Here is a 15,235-nt window from a genome sequence, read left to right on the forward strand (position 1 = left end):
AAGGTGTGTCCAAACTTTTGGCCTGTACTGTATATTCAGCATCTGTCATCTTAGAAAAGTCAAAAGAAAAGAAACAGAGTGAGACTGCGACAGAGAAAGAGAGAGCGCGCGCGCATGAGAGAAACGCAACCTTGATTTACAATTGTGGTGACCTCCTCCCAGGCTACCTTTGCATCATCAGCCCATGGAGGTCTGCTCGCAGTTCCGTATATTCGGACACTGCGAGCTTGGACCTCCCGGACCAAAACATCAGTTTCCTCCTGGGAGAAGTTTGGCTGTCTGATACTGCTGCTCTCTTTTGCCATGGCTTACAAAATCCGCCTGGCCACACCCAGTTGGCGAAGCGTAGGTGCGCTGCACCTCTGCCTTGCCCGGTCTGCGAAACTAGAGCCCTCTTTGTCAAGGATCTGACTTTTGACAAAAGTCGATAGGTAGAATATAAGGGCAGCAGGAGAAGGATTTCACGTTACACAAAGTGTAAGTGTCCAAAGTTTCATGGTAGATAGGCTCGAACTGTGTCATGCTATTTTAACTGGTTTTAAGTGGACACAGTAGAACTTTTGCTTGATATGGCAGCCTGTTCTCACTCCCAGCTCATCAAATACTGTTGTTTTGTCAGTGGACCTCCGCGTCAGACACTGACGCACAGAGGCACCCTTCGCAGTGGTATGATACACACCAAGCAGCAGGTGGTTTTGTCGCTGCCAGGAACTACTGTTGTATTTAGAGTGAGAAAATCCATTAAGGATGGCAGGAATGGAGGTGGATGGTTTAAACTATGGCCCAATCCCATTTCTACCCCTTAAATCTTCCACTTGGTATTGAGTGCCCTTGTTTCCAAGATAACCCTTGATGAGGGAAGTGAGAAATATTAGGGTAGAGATCTTTCCCTAAGAAATGAGACATCACTTTATGCAAATCGGCGTGGCCAATGTGCAGGCATATGTCAGGCGTAGTAGCGACGCAAGATACTGTTAGTCATTCAGGTTTGAAAATGCTGGCTCCAGCACTTGTGTTGTGGCGTGTGCTATGTTTATTCTTCTCCATCTGATGAATCAACGGAGAAGAAATGCTGAAAACAGGAGGCGCCTACGACGTCTTCTAGTTCTGATCGATTTTGTTTGGGTAAGTCAATTTGTTTGAATATTTTGACGCTGTGTTCAGTCGAGTTGCTTATGAGTTTACGCTAGTCCAACCATCTGTTGTTTGTATAGCCTACATTCCGATCATACAGTAACAAATTGTTTTCCAAAACTTGCCAAAGTTGCTGACTTCGGCAAGTTCTGGGAAATTTCATCTTCCACTTCGTTGAACGTGTGGGTCGGGGCTCCCTTGGAATCTAGAAGTTTTAAGTGTTGGAAACCACTTCCACTACCTCAATTCTGTTTTGGGACACCACTAGCCTAAACGTGAACGCGCACAACCAAGTGCAAGTGGGTATTTCTAGGAGAAGTGTGGGTATTGGGACAGGCCCAAACTCTGCACTTTCATCTGGTAGCCGACTGTTCATTTGCCATGTGAAACCAAAAGTCAGTGGAGTTATTTCAACGTGTTCTCATCATGACATCACATCTCGCTACTATGTCAGATGACTTTTGCGTCTGCATATTACTCCCTAGGTACTGACATTCTGTGCCGCCAAAACCAATGGTGGCATGTCAACAAAAGCATGTGGTTAGGTTTAGAAAAGAACACATGGTTTGGCTGTACATTCACACAGGAAGCGAACAGCAGGCTCCTGAGTGAAAGTCCAGGGTCTGCTGGACCCAACCACCACCCCTCCAGCCTACCCTATAGGAACTTTCCAGCTTCTTACATTACGCCATTACAGGCAGTATTTCAAACTGACACCATCCCATCATGCCGTCCGGCTGCATTATTACCCGACGCCACCCGTCCACGTATCGTACCACTACATCAGGTGCTGTCTGGCTGACTGGCAGCATATCATAACACTGTGAAAGATTCTGTCTGAAGACCTTACAAACTGACACCAATTGGTGTTGTATCAAACCACTGCAAAAGGGGCTTTTGGCATCAGTGTCTGATGCTGAAATCACTGACAAAGCAGCTGTATTTTACGACTTACATCACCAACATGTTGGAAGCAACACACTAAGTTGAAAAGAATGAAATAAATGAATATGAGCTAGTTCATTCGATGCTTTATGCTCAACGTTAGATACAGAGATGGAGACAGACAGATGCTTCTGTCCATACTCTGAATTCATTTTGTTCGTATTTGGGCACGTTTTCTTAAAGTTAATGGATACGGACAAGACAGAGCAGTACCACCAGAGATCAAGGAAGCAGTGTAACGTAATGCAAGTGGAATACAACCATAGAGGATGATGGAGAAATTTAAATAGTTGTGGAATGAAATAAATCTGTAATATAGTGAAAGGATTTTCCATCAGCATGTAAGGATGGATATAATGGCTGCACAGTGCCATGTATGGACTGTATCTATGCCAACATAGAGGACATATGGAAGTATGAGGGCAGTGATGTTTACAATGTTTGATGGACATACTGTATCTATTTTTATATGTAAAGGGAGCAGAAGTGTAGCCTGGAAATCCAGACCCAAATCTAGACAGATTTAGGGTCTGGCTATGAGTAATGCAAATGGCCCAACTCGAGGGGCGGCACCAAGCATGTATTTGAAAATAACACTGCACGCAATTGGATAACACTACGACCAATCAGAACAATACACGGGGTGACGTATCCAGAGCTTAGCTACCAGTGGAGCTAACTGGTAGATTAGACTCTTGCCGTATCCGGTCAGCAAAACAGCAAAAACATCCTTCTTGCAAAGGAAAGATTCGAGCGCCGTCTTCTGTTCCTCTTTTAGAGAAAAAGCCAAGTCTAACTCGTTCATTGTAGCACCATCTTGCAGTGTTTACTGACTGATTCCGGACTTCGTCGTCGCAGCACTGTCGTCATCTGTTTAGCTCGCCTCTGGCCCGCCTATATCAGATACACCGATGTGATTGGCGAAGCTCGGCTCCAACGGCATAGGTAATGAGCATCATTACTGACTGCCAGAGTGACTCGCTGAGCAAATTCAAATTGTGCTCTCGAGAGAACTCTGGATTTCCAGGGTAGCAAAAGTGAGCCTTTAGTTCAAAATTCAAAATTGAGAGCTATGAATATGAAATAGTTCATGTCAATCTGTGTGAATTGAACTTTGAGCTCTTGTGAAGTGTAAACTTGCACAACAGTGTTCTTAAGACCCCTGGAGATGATTAAGTCCAGATTGCACCCCTTATCATGTGTGGGCTCTGTCCCCATCCAGAATACATTTAACAGAAACATAATTTCCAGAAATCATGTGCTAAATAAATCAGCGACTCCATCTCTAGTCTTACGCACTCGAGCTTTGCTTGTAAAACTGAAGTTGGGAGCGACTGACTCAATAAGAACTGCTGCACTGTTGTTTCGGCCTAATTAAATTTCACTTTTCAGTCTGTTCATCTTTATCTATCCGTTTCAATGAGAAAAACATTTTCTGCCTTCCTTTTGATTTGTGTAATAAACATTTTTAATATGCTTTTCATGAATTTGATTTGTGTGTTAAAGTTCATGTTCCCTTTTATATGTGAAATAGTGCTCACAGTAAACTTTAGCATGGAGCTTTATATCTATTGATTTATCAAGGACACATGGTCAGGAGCCTCTTCTCATCATTTAAAGAAAACATTTCCAAGTTTTTTCAACCTTATTTCTGCTTTTGTCATTTTATGCCATGCCTTTATACTTCAACACATTTTGTACCAACTGTGATGTTTTAATGTCCATTATGTATGTAATATATTCTTAACCTGGACCCAAGGATGACCAGCTGACGTCAGGGTGCTGCCAAATGGAAAACCTAATAAACTAAACTAAACTGCACTTGTCAATACTCTCTGTATCTCGTAGGCAAGCTCTGTTCACCACCCAAAATCCTACACCTGATGATGCAAGCAGCGGCCAAACGGCAGCAAGAAAGACTCATTTCAGCCCCGAGACCTGTAATCATTCTCTTTACCAGATAAGACTGTGAGCTTTTGAAAAAAAGGAGCTAAAGTCAGATTTTAAATCCAGTAAAACTGCAGCCTTACTTGCTGTTCCTTGTCCTATGACCGTCTCATCAGATAAAGGATTATGGGGGGAGAAACATTTGACAATGCTGTGTAATGGTATTTTTAATTAGTCTATGGGAAATTGATTGAGACACGGTAAAACAATGACGTGGTCTTTTTGTGAGTAGGTTAACCAGCAGGTCTGTGTTTTTATTTAAACCTCTATGTGATAAGGGATAATAATAATAATAAAGGGATAACACCAGTGCACAGGGTGGACAGAAGGTCAGATTTTACAACTATACTGTCTGTTACTCTTTTGATTACACATGTATGTGCAGCCTGGTGCTTGCAGATAAGTGTGTTTAATGGTAATTGAAACATAATGCCTAGAAAAGAAAAACATGGAAGAAAAAACTCAAAAGAAAGTCACCTAACCAAAGTCAAATCAACACTATGTTCTGTGGGTGGGCGGATCCATATCAAAATATTGACACTATAGATACTACGGTTCTATTTTTGAAGACAGATCCTAGCGTCAATAGGATCATTAACAAAAAAGGAATTAGTTTCTCTCTTCTACACTGCTCAAGAGTTAGCTGCTAAACAACGTTCAACACATCTAGTGCATGTACTGTTTGCTTCTCCACTGCTTTGGTGTTGTCTGCATTCAACTAACATATGCATCGCACACATGCAGCACACTGAGGTGTGTAACCCTTAGTAGTTTAATCTGGCAGATAATAGCGGTGATGACTTAAAGGGATAGTGCACCCAAAAATGGAGGAGGAGGGAAATGCCTCAGCATCCAGACTTCTGACACCGAGACAAAGTTCACTGGCAGAGTCTTTTCAGTGAGGCTCAGACAAAGAATATCCAGGTATATACACTGCTTAAACAAATGAAGGGAACTCTTAAAACACACACCTGATCTTGATCAACGAATCATTCAAGTTGAAAATTTTTACTGATGTAAATTGTATAATTGGTTGAGAAAAAAATGAGGTAACAATGGTCAGTGAAAACCAAAATCATCAACCCGCTGAGGGCTGGATTCAAAATCACACCAAAAATTAAAGTAAAAAACTGAAATCACAGATTGATCCAACTCATCATGTGACTAAGTAGTGTGTACAGCCCCCGTCTGCTTGTATGCACCCCTGACAACATCTGGGCATGCTTCTGATGAGTTGGTGAATGGTGTTCTGGGGGATCTCCTCCCAGGCCTGGATCAGGGCATCAGTGAGCTCCTGGACAGTCTGTGGCGGCACTTGCTGGCATCAGATACACCGATATGTCCCATAGGTGCTCAGTTGGATTTAGGTCAGGGAAACAAGAGGGACAGTCAATGGCATCAATGCCTTCATCATCCAGGAACTGCCTACACACTCTGGACACATGAGGCCAGACATTATCCTGCACCAGGAGGAACCCAGGGCCCACTGCACCAGCTCTGAGGCTTTCATCCCGGTACCTAACAGCAGTCAGGGTACAGTTGGCTATGACATGGAGGTCTGTGCGACCCTCCAAGGATACGCCTCCCCAGATCATCACTGATCCACCAACAAACCGGTCATGCTGGATGATGTTACAGGCAGCATAACATTCACCACGGCGTCTCCAGACTCACACGTGTCACTTGTGCTCAGTGTGAACCTGTGCTCATCTGTGAAGAGAACGGGGCGCCAGTGGTGGACCTGCCAATTCTGGTGTTCTCTGGTGAATGATGGAGCTGCTCGGTGCTGGGCTGTGAGCACAGGTCCCACTAGAGGACGTGGGGCCCTCATGCCACCCTCGTGGAGTCTGTTTCTGACAGTGTGGTCAGAAACATGCACACCAGTAGCCTGCTGGAGGTCATTTTGTAGGGCTCTGGCAGTGCTCCTCCTGTTCCTCCTCACACAAAGGAGCAGATACCGGTCCTGCTGCTGGGTTGATGCCCTTCAGAACGCTGCTGCTCGGGTCCTCACTAAGACCAAGAAAGTGGATCATATCATTCCAGTTCTCAGATCTTTACTGGCTTCCTGTCTGTCAAAGAATTGACTTTAAAATACTGTTGGTTTATAAAGCACTGAATGGTTTAGGGCCAAAATATATTTCTGATCTGCTGCTACGTTATGAACCATCCAGACCTCTCAGGTCGTCTGGGACAGGTCTGCTTTCTGTGCTCTGAGTCAAAACCAAACATGGAGAAGCAGCATTCAGTTTTTATGCTCCACATATCTGGAACAAACTCCCAGAAAACTGCAGGTCTGCTGCAACTCTCAGTTCTTTTAAATCAGAGCTGAAGACTTTTATGTTTTCCGCTGCCTATTACTAAATCAAACTCGAGGCTTCTGATGATTATCTCACACTGCACTGTAACTTATTCTGTTTTAGCTTTTTTTCTTTCAAACTAAACTCTTTTTAATTCATTGTGCTCTTTTATTTCCAATGTAACTCTTTCTGATTGTATTTAATGTCTTTTTATGTTGCCTTTATTGCTTTTACTTGATGTATGTTTTATGTAAAACACTTTGAATTGCCTCGTTGCTGAAATGTGCTATACAAATAAACTTGCCTTGCCTTGCCTTCTACGGCCCTGTCCAGCCGGTCTCCTGGTATCTCCTCCATGCTCCTGAAACTGTGCTGGGAGACACAGCAAACCTTCTTGCAACTGTGCAAATGCATGTGCCACAGTGGAGTACTTGTGCAACCTGATTGGGCTGCAGGTTCTGCCTCACGCTGCCACAACAGTAAGAAAGTTGTCAATGACAGCGCCACAAGCACAATTATGTCATCAATTAAAGACACTCCTTCAAGCAGACAGCTTGGTCATATGCACAAATCCCCGCTGCACTGGGCTGACGTGGCGAGTAAAACGGAGTCAAGCTAGCCAGCACATGTGTACGGAAAGGGGCTCATGTTACTTTGTCAACCCTCTGAATATGCTTCTAAAAAATATAAAAGCGCTGTAGGTGTTAATGATGAAAGCGGCCTCTTTAGGCAGATAGAGTGCCGTTAAAAAAGATCTGGCATGTTAGACATTTGCCTCTCTCTCGCTTTTTCTCTCTCTGTCTCCCTCTCAGTCCTCCAGTCCTTGATGTTCGACTCCCAGCGGCCATCTTCCAGTCAAACCACCAGTGGGGGGATATCACCCGTTTCCTTACATGTCATGAGCGGAGCGAAGATGCAATTTTTAGTGCCAAAGTGTTTTTTAGGAAAGTAGGCCAAGAGCATGAGGATTTTTTGAAGAGACAGAATGACAGAGAGACACAGAGGGGGAGAGGAAAGGAGACGTGTAAACAAGAGAATTTCCATCAGATTTGTGACGTTCCATTTGTTTGTTTGTGGGACAACCATCACTCTTGTACACGTCGAAAGACAACAGACAGCCGACATGAGGACAAACTCTTCCTCTTTGTTATTTCCTCTCTTGTTCCTCTTCTCTACGTAAATACATCACTGTCTCTGCCATATATTAAATTTAACTCAATGTAAAGGCGAGTTAGAGGCAACATTTTCTAAAAGGATCAATACTCTCAATGCTGTTTACATTAATTACCTGCAATACATATTACACTTAAGACATAAACCAGAGTATTTCTGATGGTAGAGTAAGTGGATAGTAGTAGATTAGAATGATGTTGGGTGATAGATGTAAAAATTTCAGACACTTTCCTTCAGGCTTTTTCTTTCTCTCTGGTGTGGAACTGTCATCAAAGTCAGTAGTCTCTCACTTATCTGTCTAAAATGACAGTTTTACACACACACATACACACACACACACACACTTTCAGACGGAGTAAGATTGACGAGAGTGAAACATTTTCCCTAAAGTTAGATGTTAGTTCTGTCAAAAACAAGACGACACTTAGAAAAGTGTTGTTCACCAGGGAAACAAAAAGAGAAAGGTGGGTAGTAAAAAATATCCGAATAATTTTTGATTCCGAGTTAACAGAAAGGACATGTGAAAGAGTCTGTTAAACATGAGGGCAGATGAGATGCTGCATGATGTTTTTATAACTCCGGAAGACCTCGTACCAGGCGTTCAGACGATGCAGCGGCACTGCGTGGCTTCAAGAAGGCAGGTTTGTCTAACAGATCCTCGAGACTGAAAGTGTCAAAACACTGCAGCTGATAAAAGCGCAAGACATTTCACAACTTTCAAAACTTCATATTATTAATAATCACGAGGAAAAGTGTAGAAATGCAGTGTTCATGTTAAAAAATGATCTTCCACAAATGTATCTTTGCAAGTATTCAATTAGCCAGCGTAATGTGTTTTTCTTGGTGATGTCACATTGTGCTGCAGCAAAAGCTGGAGTTCTCATTCTATTAACATTCAGTTTTACCAACCAAAAATGCGCAAGCCTGCATTGTTTACATCCATGTTTACCTCCTTGCAGTTTTCTTCTTCACTGCTTTTGTTGGCGCACATTGCTGCAGTTGTTGGCGCCTCACTGCAGCTAGTGTGAAACCAGTGGCAGGATGTGAAAGTCATCGCACACATGCTGGTCTCATGCATGTCAACCCGATCGGCAGAAAAAAATGTTGCCACTGTACTGTACATTACTGCAAACCACAGATATCATACACTTGAACTTCATCATGTAGTGGATACTCTGAGACTTAATGTTTCAACACTGCTAAGGTTAGCATGTGATTAGGTTTTGGCACAACAACCACTTGGTAATGGTTATGAGAAGATCATGGTTTGCCTTCAAATACCTGGCTTTGGTTGCACAATCCTCACAGAAAACACAGCAATGTCTCAGTAAAAAACACTTGCTTTCTGTGGCGCTATCCCAGGTGGAAGAACAGCAACAGGTCACCAAAAAACACCTGTGTTTGGGGGCTAAAAAGCATTTGTTTGTTGTTGGTCTTGAACAGTGGTCTGCAGCATGGCAGGTGTCTCCCATCCACCTCCAGATGATAAAGTCAGCTCATGTGCCATGTCACTTTAGAAACGCTGATACAATATGTGTGAAACTCACAAATGTCACGTAGTTATGGTTTTACCAAAACGCCCACTGCCAACATTTTGTTCTGGCGACTGGACTGTGAATGTGTTAAATGTATGAAATAAACAGAATGGGAACTCACTTGTAAAATGCTGCTCTGTAGAACCACTAGTGGTCAAAAACAGTGTAGAGGCCTCCACTGATCAGACAAAGGCAACAACCACCGACTTTCACCTGGGAAGTGGGTGTTCACTTCTTGTATGATTGTAAAGCCCAACCCTGTTGTTTTTTCTCGAACTCAGCCACATGCATGTGTTGGCCAAATGTAACCACGTGTTTGTTGTTGAAACAAAAAAAGTCAATTTGTAATGTACGGACACAGTGGCCTCTAGTTTTTTGTTTGGCACACTGTGCACACTGGCGCAGCTACTCCTCTTTGCCACCTCTGTCCCTCCTACCTGCGCAAGTCAGAAAGAGGGAGGAGAGAAGGCGTGGAGTGGGTTTTACACACATCACACCAATCAAATGAGCCCCTCTCCTCGCCCTTAAATGTGCCGTGCGAAGGCGTAATGAGAGTTTACTCAATTCGCCATGGCAGAAGAGAGCAGCAGTGTCAGACGGCCAAACTTCTCCCAGGAGGAAATTGATGTTTTGGTCCGGGAGGTCCAAGCTCGCAGTGTCCGAATATACGGAACTGCGAGCAGACCTCTACGGGTTTCCATTACGCGTGCCAAACAGTGCCAATCCCCTTTGATCTGACATCAGATGTGACGGGACAGTCGATATAGAGATATATTTATGTGTTGATTGCAGATAGTTGCATTGAATAGTGTTTTTTGGATATTTATTGCATCGTTAATGTGCCTGACATTCTGGAAACCTGCCTGTGAGGTTTTGGTGACGTGTGCGCACTGTCCGCCGGTCAGCCAAACTTCAGCTTACACCAGCTGCACTCCGCCTGCGCTGACAGTAGACCTGGTTTCAGCTGGTGAGCTTTTAGCGCACCTTCGGCGAAGCCTTTTGGCACGAAACTGTCACTGCGCCAAGCTGGATCTGTCGACACCTCCCCCTGCTGCACCACCACACCCATCTCAGCACACCTCGGTCTGCCAAACTACCAAACTGAGTGTGCCTCGGGTTGCGCTGCTCGAAACTAGCTCTGCGTGGGGTTCGCCACCCTGCGCCTTGCTGGGCAACTAGAGGCCAGTGTGTTTATTTTCAAAGAGACTATGCAAACTGTACATTTCCTGTGAAAACAACCCAGTCTCACTCCGAAGTCGTCGAAATCTGGTGCTTTGGCAGTGACATGCGATGTCAGACCCTGACAAAGAAGGCCATCCTTTCATGTCAGCATGATACACGGCCAGTCGCCGTAATAGTGACATGGCGCTTGGTGGCATCAGGAGGAAATGTGGTGGGACAAGAACAAAAGTTAAGGTGACGAAAGTCTGAGTGGGTTGGGCGGGAGGGGTGGTGCATGGCTCCAACATAAACTGACTTTCACCCAGGAGAGCAGGTGACTTTCAAGTGGGAGAGCAGTGTTCGCGCCACGAAAGATTATGAAGCCAAACCCTGTTCTTTTTTCCGAAACCCAGCCACATGCGATACGCGAAACGTTAATTTGTGGTGTTGTGCTGACGTAGTGCTTTTAATTCAAAAGAGACTGTATGTAAACGGTAAACTTCCTGTGAAAACGTAAGTGTATTTGGAAAGAAGATGAACTTGACACACCCAGGGTACCTTGCACATTGTATGTGGATGTGGAAAGTTCATGACCAAACCTCAATATGTGACGAGCTTGGTGTCAGAATGTTCGGCAGCACTGCTGAATGAAAATATTGTATGTAGAGTGGAACTGGAACTGCAAATAACAAGACAGCGAGCAAACAGAGAGAGTGAGAAGAAAGAAAGAATGAGAGAAAGAGAGGGATGGATGGGAGTGAAAAAGAAAGACAGGACTGCTGTTGCCACAGGAGAGGTTTCATGTAAAAATACACAGCCGGCTTTCCTGTCCAATTCGCCAAATTACTGACGACCGACTCCCCCCTGAAGAGTGGAGGGGGGCGAGATGGATGGAGTGTGTGTGTGTGTGTGTGTGTGTGTGTGTGTATGTGTGTGTGGCGGGGCGTCCGACTCATCTCATTTACCGGCTTAGACAAGATCTCTCTGTCAGATACACTCACACACACACACTCACCCGCCAAAGTCAGCCCTCTGAAATATTTACTAGCCTCATGTGGGGAAATCTCTGAGGATTATCCCCAATAACCTGTTTAACTTAATCCTTATCTCACACACATGAATAATAAATCTCTCCCCCCACTCCCTGTCTCACTCTCCCTCTCAGAGAAGGACTGAGAAGTAACGCCTCTCTCACCTTACTCTCCATCAGCCTCCCTCCCCTTCTCCTCTCACACACACTCACTCCATCTGCTTCATGAACATGAGCTGGCTGCTTTCTCTGCCTCTCCGAGCGTCTTTGAGCTGTTTTGACATATGCGCTCTCTCTCTGCTTCTCTGCCTCTTTCTCTCCTCTGTCTTCCCATACCTCTCCATTGCTCCATTGCTCTCTGTTTCCCCCCCTCCAGGACAGGAAAAGGAGCGGTAGCAGGGAGCACCAGCGAAGAAGACTGACCACAATAACAGGAAGAGGAAGTGGGCAGTGACCTGTGCTCGAGGGGGGCTGCGGTTGGACAGCTGTGGTTCAACACTTTCGGCCGCTGGATGAGAAAACCACATCAGAGGCGACAGGAGGAAAAAAGAGCAAGAGATTCTCAAAACCTGTTGGACTCGTGAGGAAAAACCTCGACGACCTGAGGAAGAGAAAAAAAAAACTTTCTACCTGTTTGAGAGGAGAAAAACAAACCTACAGAGGAAGAGACTGGGTGATATCTCAGCGATTACCTGCTGAGTGAACTCTGCTTTTTATTCCTAAAATCTGTCAAGACTCTGAAGGTTTGTCTTTTAGAACTCTTGGATTCATTCTCATTCAAGAGGAATCACCCCATACTACATCATCACAGACTTATCTTATTATCCGCTCCACAGAAAAGGATTTGTACAGAAACCTGGTGAAAATCAAGCCGAGAGAGAAATCCCTGCCTGTACAACAACACCTGCTGCTCTCTTTCAACATCAGGAAAACCAGCAGACAGAGAACAGCGAGTGAGGAGGAGGTGGTTTTACTCCCTGTTGAGCGTACAACCACCTACCAGCCACTAATTTGTACGACAACTTGCCACGTTAATAAAGTATACCCCAGTCTGTGTGAGCAGGAGAGCACCTTGAAGGATTTCCTTTTGCACCATAACAGATTCTTGGCTTGGACCTTCTGTCTGTGTGGTAAGTTTCCTTTTTATATTTGAGGAAATTGAAATACCGACTGCTCAGGTCCGTCATGTGTGGGTCCATACACCCGGAGAACAAGTGTGTGAGTAAACTAAATGTACCGATACATCCAGAGCTTTCCTGCTCAGCAAATGGGAGTGTGAATTATATTTCTGTCTGATTGAAAAGCAGCGTAGAGCAGCAGAGCCAGAAAATGTAACCCAGATCCTTTGAAAACGCTCCAGGCTACTTTCCCAGTCACTCCAGGGGTGAGACGCTCATGAATACTGGTCAAACTGTCGGGTAGAAGGTACGGAAATAACTTGAAATGATGCTTATAAGCCCTTTAAGGACAGGCTGTCGGGCCACCGTCACTGTTCACGTATGTTATGCCAATGATCCCAGACAGCTCGGTGTAGATTTGAATGCTGTAATTGAGCGCTGTTTCCCCCCAGAGGCTGGGCTGTCATTCCTGAAGACAGACGGTTGTGACCATTAAGACGATGCAGGATGATCTGTGGACAGAGTGGGGGGAAAATTAAAAGCAAACTAAATCCACCAGGAGGTCTTTAGCTGCTCATTTTGAAGAGTTCTACATCTGAAAAAGAAACACTTTTTTTTCTATCTGCAGCTGTCAACTTGACGTCAAGTTGGCGTGGCTATAATAAAGTATTGATGACCGTTTAATGTTTCCAAAGTAGGAAAGATCTTGTCAGTTGAGTGGTGTCATTTTGTCAGCTGAAGTCTGCCCTGCTTTACATAAAGTTCTCATATATTACTCCTCAAGAATTTATGCCAAACATTAAAGGGATAGTAAGTTTTTCGTTAAGTAGAATTGTTATTCATACTCAGTGTAATAAAATACAGTAGATGTCGGTTGGCGTGCCCCCAGTTTGGAGAGGCAGGCTGGAGTCTGACATGGGAGCTAAGTGATGTAGTGCTGTGGAGGGATCAGCAACTAAGTGTATTTTACCCACGAAAAAAAAAGTGACACTCAAAAAAAATCTGTATCAGTTTAAGTGTACACTCTATTTAACATATTTCCATCACTTTACTTTACGGTCAGACCGTGATTTCCAACCTCAAAATCAAGCTGTTACATCACTCTCTTCAAAGCCAGACTCCATTGACATTGAGATTTGCAGGAGCAGAGATGGGGAAGTCCAGCCTGTGTCTCCAACTGGGGGCCTGCTAACCCTAACCCTATGCAACCTCCCTTCAAAAAAACCCGAACTACCCCTTTAAATCGCAAAACGATTTTTGTTGAGAAGCTTTTTTTGAGGTTTTTCCGATCGTTTCTGATTCTGTAGATGAAGCTGTAGTTGTCCTGCATTCCACTACATGGCGAGCTGTTTCTGTTATTTCGTCCACCCTGTGTGTGTGAGAATAGCTCCGCTGCTGTAATGTTTTATTATGTTTTTTCCTCTGTGGATGTGGATCCATGGCCCAGAGTGACAGAGGTGATTTGATTTGGTTGTTACGTCGAAAGCCGTTGATGCAACTAAACCCAGTGGTCTAATTCCTGGAGAGGGAACTATCAGTGAAAATCCTTTGGGTGCCATCTGGGAGACTTCACCCTCCCACACACACACGCACACACACACGCACACAAGATTCATGATTAGAGCCATTCATTCATTCAGATATATGTCAGAGTGGTTGACAAGCTGTCCAGCTGTGGCGACGGTAGCTCAGCTGAAGTCACTGATTACAACTGAAAGACCCAGTTACGGTTTTATTTTCAGTGACTGACCTGTATTCTGCTTTTTACATAATATACCGCACTTCACCTTGCATTTGAACACGTTGCAGTTGTCAGGAAATGGATCCATAGGGACATACCAGTCCTCCAAAAACAAATATATCTGACATTACAGATGTCAGTATATTCAACAAGATGAAACATGTGAATGCCATGAGTGAAGTCGGGAGAAAAATGGAATTGAATGTACTGAAATTTATATTGAAATCACTGAAAGGGCTTCTGTGATTGGTCCGTAGCTCCACCTCAGTTCAATATGGAGAATGTGAGACTTTCAAATGCTGCAACCTGACCTGATTGGACAGATTTTCACCACCTGTCGTTGTGCTGTGTTGCTTGAAAATTGAGTTGAAATAATCAGCATCAATTGTACGTGAACTAAATGATGTTCAGATTCGTCAGTAAATGCTGCTGAGACGGGAAAATCTTCATCCCCTCATCTTCAGGCTCCTTTAACATTTTCACTTCTGGGAGGCGCTGTAGTTGGAAATTTCGCCTTCAGCACAGACGGGGGCTGACAGCTGAGCCAGAACCGATGTGGGATAACACGCCAGGCTCTAAATTATTTTCAGATGACTGTTGGTCATTACTGTCAGTTTTAAAGCTGGACCACATCATTCATAACAGGCTCGCTGTGATAAAATCTGATTTGTCTGATTGTGAAAAGAAAATAGAATTAACTAGGAGGCGTGTGAGCACCAATCAGAGCATGGATACACTCTGTGACATGACAGTGAGGACACAGTGCGTGCAGTGTGTGTGTGTGTGTGTGTCAGTAGTGGCGCTTCGTGGTGTGACTTGCTGGCAGACAGATTGTTAGAAGCTGCTCTGTGATTAAACCTGTTTTAATCTCAACAACAGACACACACATTCACACATGCACACACACGCACACTTCAGTATCCAGCAGTCACACATCACAGATTTGAGACTGTGAAATCACTTCCTGTGCCATATGTACACAAACAAGTTCCTAATTTTAGGGTGGTAAAAGTGGATTAAAGTACCACCAAAGTCACCATTTTGAGGCAGATTTTTACAGCATGTAACGAGACTTTTTGACCAGAGCTCCAGTCGTGCTCATACAGGCTGATATCCTCATTAGAAATAGTCATGATTTTGTTGTCCATGCTGCA

General features: G+C 44.2%; 1 protein-coding gene across 1 annotated transcript in view; it reads left to right on the plus strand.

Moving 5' to 3' along the window:
• Window positions 1-11,685: 11,685 nt before the first annotated feature.
• cdh5 (cadherin 5) overlaps window positions 11,686-15,235 on the plus strand; it is a 49,200-nt gene continuing 45,650 nt past the window's right edge. The window contains exon 1 of the mRNA XM_033611230.2: window positions 11,686-12,352. The gene's annotated coding sequence lies outside the window, so the exon portion shown is untranslated. The remainder of the gene's footprint in view (window positions 12,353-15,235) is intronic.

Source organism: Epinephelus lanceolatus, chromosome 17, assembly GCF_041903045.1.
Source record: "Epinephelus lanceolatus isolate andai-2023 chromosome 17, ASM4190304v1, whole genome shotgun sequence".
Classification (NCBI taxonomy): Eukaryota; Metazoa; Chordata; class Actinopteri; order Perciformes; family Serranidae; genus Epinephelus; species Epinephelus lanceolatus.